This window comes from Passer domesticus, chromosome 2, assembly GCF_036417665.1.
Source record: "Passer domesticus isolate bPasDom1 chromosome 2, bPasDom1.hap1, whole genome shotgun sequence".
NCBI classification, from domain to species: Eukaryota; Metazoa; Chordata; class Aves; order Passeriformes; family Passeridae; genus Passer; species Passer domesticus.
The window spans coordinates 29,194,833-29,200,845 of NC_087475.1; positions in this window are offsets into that span (position 1 = coordinate 29,194,833).

The window sequence follows — 6,013 nt, forward strand, 5'->3', positions numbered from 1 at the left end:
TTCCTGAGGCCTCTGGCTGTCTGACAAAGTGAAATGGTAGTCTCAAATGTTGCTGTTGGTTATTTCCAGGGGGTGATAACAATGCAGGGAGATCAGGAGTACATGCAGAAAAAATGATAAGGGAAGCAGAAGCAAATTATAGAAGTATAATACACACAGAAATAAGGTTATGGAGAAGCCATGAGCAGTGAGAGGAGAAAGACTGTGGAAAGGGGATTTTGCCTAAAAATGTTGAAGTGTTGCTGGGAACAACACAGGTAATGGGAGCTATTTTTTACAGAATAACAAGTCTCTGGTGCTCTCAGAAACACAGAGTCATTAATTTCTTGGAACAATCACACTGTGTTTGTTTCATGCATCTAGAATAGGGAAAGATAAACCATGATTATACTAAAATTAATAAATCCTTAATTAAGGGGTAGTATTTGCTAGCTCAGAAGACCAGCAATTACTGCAACCTCTGAAATAATTTGACATCCCAGATTGCATCTGCAGGGGTAGGAAACCCAAAAGGCTCTTCCCATCAGTCATATTCAGGCCCCACCTTGTTGCCATCTTATTGCAAAGGTTTCATACCTTCTCAGTGATATCTCATGGGCAGCTCCTCACAGCACTGACTCATTCTTTTCCTCCTCTGCACAGCCAACAAACTCCATCTAACATCTCCACCAGCCAACCTGCTCTTTTATAATACCCCTCTTAATTGGAACCAGCTGTGGCCTATTAAGGGCAGGCTTGTTCTTAATGCTTGATAATTGGCACAGCTGTAACTCCTTAGGGGTGAGATTACCTTCACCATCTCTATTCTCCTACATTTTCTCTATCCACAACACATGGCAGTCAAGTTGAATCCAGAGGAAAGGAAAGAAGCAAGAGCTCCTCTGCATAGGTCTCTGCACTATTATCATTTAGAGTCATATGGAGAGCCCTCACCTGTTGTTGAGGTTATCTCTCTATCCCAAAGCACTTCTGAATACATGCCACTAAGATCTCTACCCTTGATTACAGATGAACAAACCATGGAGCTGTTAGTGAACACTTAGAAGCCAAAGTGTGAAGGTGGCAAAGACCAGAATGTTTCACAATAGTTTCCTTAAAAATAAAGGCACCATCCTTTGTTTAGTGAGGGGAGAGAATGAGAAAGAATGCTAGGGAAAAGATTGTATTCCATAAGGATTGTTGTCTTCCACTCTCTGTTGCAAATCTTCATTATTTCTTCACACAGTTCACAGCTTGGTGAGGGCAGTTCAGGGTGGCTGCCCCACATGGTACAGGCAGCTGCTGATCTGGGGAGTTGTTTGATGGGCTGCCCTTATCCTGCAATGGCCTGGATGGCTTTTTTTTTTTTAATCCATGAGGTCCTGGGACAGATTTTCTGACAATGCTGCTCATCCAGTGAATGACCTGTCAGTCCTGTAACATAGTGCCTCAGCTTTCCAAGCTTTTGGAAACCCATCTGTCAACAAGAAGGATTTTTCTTAGCAGATACCATTCCTTTAATCCTTGGGATGATCCTTGAAGCTTCCTCTGGTGTTCTGTCTGCTTCTTCAAGCACCACTGCACTTCTCTGTGATCAAATTGCGTTCCTCTGCACATCAGTGATAAAAGCTGTTTTCTACTCAGCTAGGAGAGGAGAAAGCAGCAGAAAAAGGGATGCAGCTGTCTTTCTGCTTGGGTCATCTATTGCAAGCCCTCTCCTACATCTCAATTGTCCACAGAGGGAAGGGTATGGGAGAAATTACACAGAAAGTGACAGACCATGGGTGTCCCACTGCCATATTCACTTTGGGACACCTCTTTTAGGACATAGACTTTTCTGAATGAAACTGGTGCTAACTGGATCAAAAGTCCTGACTAACTTAAAAAAGTAATTAAATCTGTGTCCAGACTGACCATAATGGTCTAAAATGCTTTTGCCTCTATCCCATACTGTGCTATCACAGAGGTACACTTGTATTTGAGTCTCAGTCATCTGTCTTATCATATAGCATCATATTATCCTTCTAAAGATAACTTTTCGTATGAAAATAGAAGTTCTTTGATGCTACTGAACCATGGCATCTTTCTCTAAATTACTGAAGAAAACTGTTTAACACTGCATGTGAAAACTATTCAAATATATTAAGAAAGTAAACATGAAAGTGTTTTTTGGGTTGTTTTTTTTTTTTTCAGATTAGATTGTAGCTTCTAAACCACTAATGTTTCCACATTGATTTAGGCTAAACATCAATAATAGAAGTCTTGCGTCATCCCAAAGCAGACAGACTTTCTCTATCTGCCTTGGTTGGGTGGTTTTAATGGGTTGTCCAAAGATGTCAACCTTGGTTGATGGTAATTCCCTCACCAGAATCTGTGAAACTCTGATACTTCTTACCTGATGTGTCTTTCTACTTGAGGTTCAGGTCTCCTAGGGGAAGAAAGGAAGATCAGAATATTGCACAAAATCTTGTGACTTGGAAGCTGAATTGGGAAAGAAATACATGCTGAAAATATCTTTTTATCCTTTGCAAATTCCTCATAATCTTAGGGAAAATACATATCTGTGAGCATTTTATGAGAATGAAATTTCAGGAAGATTTAATATTGCCTAGCTGTTATTTTAGGTTTAATGAACTAAAATGCAACCTCTGCACTAGTCTACACTCCTTCCTAAGTTGTAGTGCCAAAAATAGCAGCTCTCCTAAATGCACCCTCTCATATTCAATTGAAGCTTGTGCTACACAGATTCAAGCATCAAAAAGGGGATTAGTTAAATTCTGATAAAGCAATTTAACAGTTTCCAGGATAAATTGGTGAAGTAAGGAATCAGCCCGTAGCTTAGCCATTTTCAAACCTAAAAGAGTATATTTTCCCCTCCCTTGCTCTCTCAGAGACATTATATTTTTCTCTGTCTCAAACTGGGAGAAATAGAAATACTCCACTTCCAGCTATCTCTTTCCACTACTTTTCTTTGTCCATTCTTTTCAGCCAGAAAAGGAGATAAGTGCTGAAATTATAGTTATTCCAGCATCAGCCCAGTCGCTGAAGTGAGACTTATGAAGGCTTAGTAAAATCATTGAGAAATCCTGCTATGAGAATGGTACTATTTCCACCTTTTTTACCCATATGGAGGTACAGCACTCTACACGTAGAATGAACCAGTTAAACACACAGACCACTGAAGAACAAGCAATATATGCTATGTAAATGCTATGCACATGAGGAAAATATAAACCATAGGATAACCTTCTAAACCACTGTATGGTACCTGCATCTCCACTCGTGGTTTTGGCCCCCTGTTGGAAGCACTGCCCCTATTTTCATTGCATTGACTCCTCTGAAGCCTTGGAGATGCCTGATCTCTGCTGTGTTCTTCAGAGAACCACTGAAGTAAAAATAAAATATAAAATATACCTATTGAAAAAGAAGAAGTGGGTTACATAATAATTACTGAAAGGGCCTTTCCCCTTTCCTCCCCACCTCTCTGAAAATTAATGAAATTTGCGGCTCTCCCACCCACCCACATCTGTTGGATTTGATTCTGGTGGGAAAGAGGTTGGGGAAGGTTGCCAATCATTGATGAACATTTACTTGCCAGATAAATTTGGAGTGAGTGGTCCTGAAGGGGGTAAGAGGTCTGACATTCCCTGTACCTTCCCTGGTAGTGTTTGACGGAGTGCATACACCTCATCCTGGGATGAGGGAAGGTGCTGCCTGGTGACCTTCATTATCCTTTTCACAGACCCACACAGTCTTGATGTGGCTGCTGAGTGTCCAGTCCCATAGTGAACCCACAAATCAAAGGGTTTTAAATCAGCAGAGGCTCTTCTGCCTTCAAGAAGTCAGAGGTGTTATATTAAAATATGCAAAAATTCCCTTATCTTCCTTAAGTCAACCCAGACCTGCAACAGATAAACTAGATCATTTCAAACGGAGCCAGTATATATTTAAACTTATAATTGTGGGAAACACTTGTCTTGTATGAGCACAGGGATCATCAAAAAAATTTGTCAGACTTGCTGCAGTAGCTGTCAATGGACAGACGGGGAAATAAAAATATCATGGAAATTGAAAAAAATCAACACATTCAAAATGTTTCATTTGTTTAGCAATGCTTGGAATCAAATAGCCCAATTCTAATTACCTTTTTATGTACACCACTAAATCAGAGTTGAGGTAAGAACAGTAACTAAGATGAAAATAAATTATTATTGCTGCCACTATGCAATAGTTTAACCTAAAAGAAACTATTACTCCTATTATATTTATGCTCTAACTAGTCCTTTGGAAATTTCCTAGCAACTTACACATAAGTTTGGCTATCCTGAGCGTTATATTTACAGACAGTGAAGCTAATGAACAGAGATGAAATGTCCTGTCCAAGGGCATCCAGGAAGTCACTGACGGGACTGGAAACCCAACCAGTAGCTCTCCCAAGATATAGATGCAGCTCCATGTAGTTCATGGGTTCAATGAAAAATTTTCACTGCCTGGTTTAATTAATTTTGCAGTGCCACTGCAAATTCAAGGGAAGAGTCGGGGACTCCCCATGTGGCTGGGGAGTGCAGCAGCGTTGATTTAAATAAGATTTAATTGCCATGGCATCCTTAATCCTGTATGCCCGTTGTCAGCTCTCCAGAGCATGATGCCTGTTTTGAAAACTCAACAGCAAAGGCTGGATCAACTCACAAACAGATCATTGCTGGTCATCAAAATAACTCACATCTGCAAAGGAGAGTTGGCTTCTGATAGAAGAACTAGGAATGGCCCTTCCCCACCATTTTATTCTGTGCTTTTCTATATTTGGAGTAACACTGAGACCAACTAACACATTTCACCCTATCTGGGGGCATAAGAGGACAGCAAGTACAGGGCAGGCTTCTGGCATAAATTTGTCTTGCAGGAGAAACTGTTATCTAACCCATGTGCACATCTACACCACTGCTCAGGCACATGCCAGAAGCCAGTACCCAAAACTGGACTGCCTGGCATCTTCTGGGCGCAAAACAACAGCAAGGCTCTCTCGGGATAATGGGCTTTACATATTTATCCTTCTGGTTTCCCTTAAGGTTGAAAGCATTCATATTAAAGCACCTCCCTTTGGCAAGCACCAGTCATTACTGAAGAATTACCCTGAAATGCCTCCCCAGCCAACCCCTCAAGCTGCAGAGAGCAGCTCTCCCATGTGCTTCTGATCCAAATTCTTCCCTCTGGGAGGTTTTCCAGGACTCTCATTGTTTTGATTAACAGAATGTGTCTCTGCTAGAATGGTTGCTAAATGAAATTGGATTTTGTAGCAGAAAAAGTAGTTCCTGATATAGTAGGATTAATAATTCCCCCTCTTCTTATCATGAGCACACTGGCAAGGCTCTCGACTGAGTACTGAGCATGTGCTGAGACAATCTGTTCCTTTGGCTTTCTCCTAGAAAAAGATGGTTGGTTTTGGTTTTATTGATTTCCTCTGCTTTTGTTCGTTTTCCTCCTGATTATGGGGAAGCTTGGCAAGAAAGAAGGGTGGAGAGAAACTAGACTGGGGTCTGAATGCTCATAAAGAAATGCCTGCACATGTGGTCTTTGTAAAAATGTGCACTTCTCCACAGAGAAGGACACAGGTTGTTTCATTCTTCTTTGGCAAGACACTCAGCAGGCAAAATGACCGATTTTAACCAAGGACTTTATTCTCTCAGCCAGGTGAAGAGCCTTACAAATGTTTGGGCTCGAGTTGCTGTAAAACCTCTCCTTCTGCAAAGAGCGAGCTCTCGGATTTAGCAAAGCCATGTTATTAATAAGCATCAGGGGTTTAGAGAAACAAAGGCTGGAGGAGGGGAGAGGGAGCCTTATTTTAGGAAGGGGGCCAAGAAAGACAAGATGTTTAGGAGGGGGAAGTATTGACACCCTCGGAAGAGAGAAAGTGTCGAATGCCAGCTGCAGAGCGCCTCAAAGAATGAGAGTCTCCGATGCTTTTGTCTCCTTATATGGTAAAATGATAGCGAGGGGTTTCACCAGGCTGGGGAAGGCAGCAGCCTCTTTCCAC